This window comes from Zea mays, chromosome 7 (assembly GCF_902167145.1).
Source record: "Zea mays cultivar B73 chromosome 7, Zm-B73-REFERENCE-NAM-5.0, whole genome shotgun sequence".
NCBI classification, from domain to species: Eukaryota; Viridiplantae; Streptophyta; class Magnoliopsida; order Poales; family Poaceae; genus Zea; species Zea mays.
In genome coordinates, this window is record NC_050102.1 from 99,682,697 (window position 1) to 99,683,790 (window position 1,094).

The following is a 1,094-nucleotide window of genomic DNA, read 5'->3' on the forward strand; positions in this document are numbered from 1 at the left end:
CGATTGTAGGATTCATGGATGAAACAATGCTTACGAAAACCTAGGAGGAAGATATATGCTAGAAATAGGTCATATAGGTCAAACAAACAACACATCAAATGAATCAGTAGTAGCTATATTATTTTTTGTTGCACATAGCAAAAATGCAAAATAATTTTCATGTGCTAATTTCCAAAGTAGGCAGACACATGAGAAAATAGTGGTAGGTACCTTTGCTATCTGCTCAACAGTCTTGAAGCAACTTCCTCCCCTATAGTGTTCGAATCAGCATCAGTCTGATTTCCATCAAGGGTAGTGACCAACAATAGTAGAAGGCATTCATATTAATTGCTAATTTAGCAGCTAGTTAAAGAAGAACAATAAAATTTATGGGCAAAATTAAGAGCTAAAACTCAGGAACAATAATATACTATCAAAATTATTAAGAGCTAAAATTCAAGAACGGTAACATACTATTGAATGGGTCTGCACTAGCTGATTGTATCGTAGTAGAGCATAACCAGCTACCAGAATAGGAATACTAAGGACACTATTTTGATTTCCTAAGCAAATTCACAAAGTTGGACATTTACTCCAATGGCTTCTACATCACAAAATAAAAGTATATTTTGGAGTTGATCAGATAATTGTAGGCTAAATTTTTTGTTAACACTTGAGTTGCTGCAAGGCTTATCATCCCTTCAACAAGGCAAAGATATTTCCCACCACCTTATTGGGTCCGATTCACTATGCTCTTGAAGACCATTCTATCTAATAGATGTGATACTCTAGATGAAGTCGACATTTCGTAAATGAAATCATTGTCAATGTATAGACCCATAGATGATGCTGGGCTTTGAATTAAGTCCACAAGAAAACATTGATGTCATGGCAAAGAAAGGAAAAACAAAACAAAAAACAGGAGAGCAGGACAGTACCAAGTACCAATGATGTCTCCTAGTCATAGACAATCTTGACGCCATTTGGAAGAGTAGTGACATTTGTCTTAGATGGTAGTACCGAGTACCGATGATGTCTCCTAGGCAATCCTGACGACATTTGGAAGAGTAGTGACATTTGTCTTAGATGGCTCTAAAAAATCTAGTAGAGATGAG

The 1,094-nt window shown here is 36.0% G+C and overlaps 1 non-coding gene across 1 annotated transcript; it reads right to left on the minus strand.

The window, feature by feature from the left end:
• Positions 1-612: 612 nt before the first annotated feature.
• LOC111589838 (small nucleolar RNA Z155) lies at positions 613-686 on the minus strand. Its single transcript, XR_004851673.1, has one exon. It is a non-coding gene; the product is annotated as a small nucleolar RNA Z155 (small nucleolar RNA).
• Positions 687-1,094: the final 408 nt, after the last annotated feature.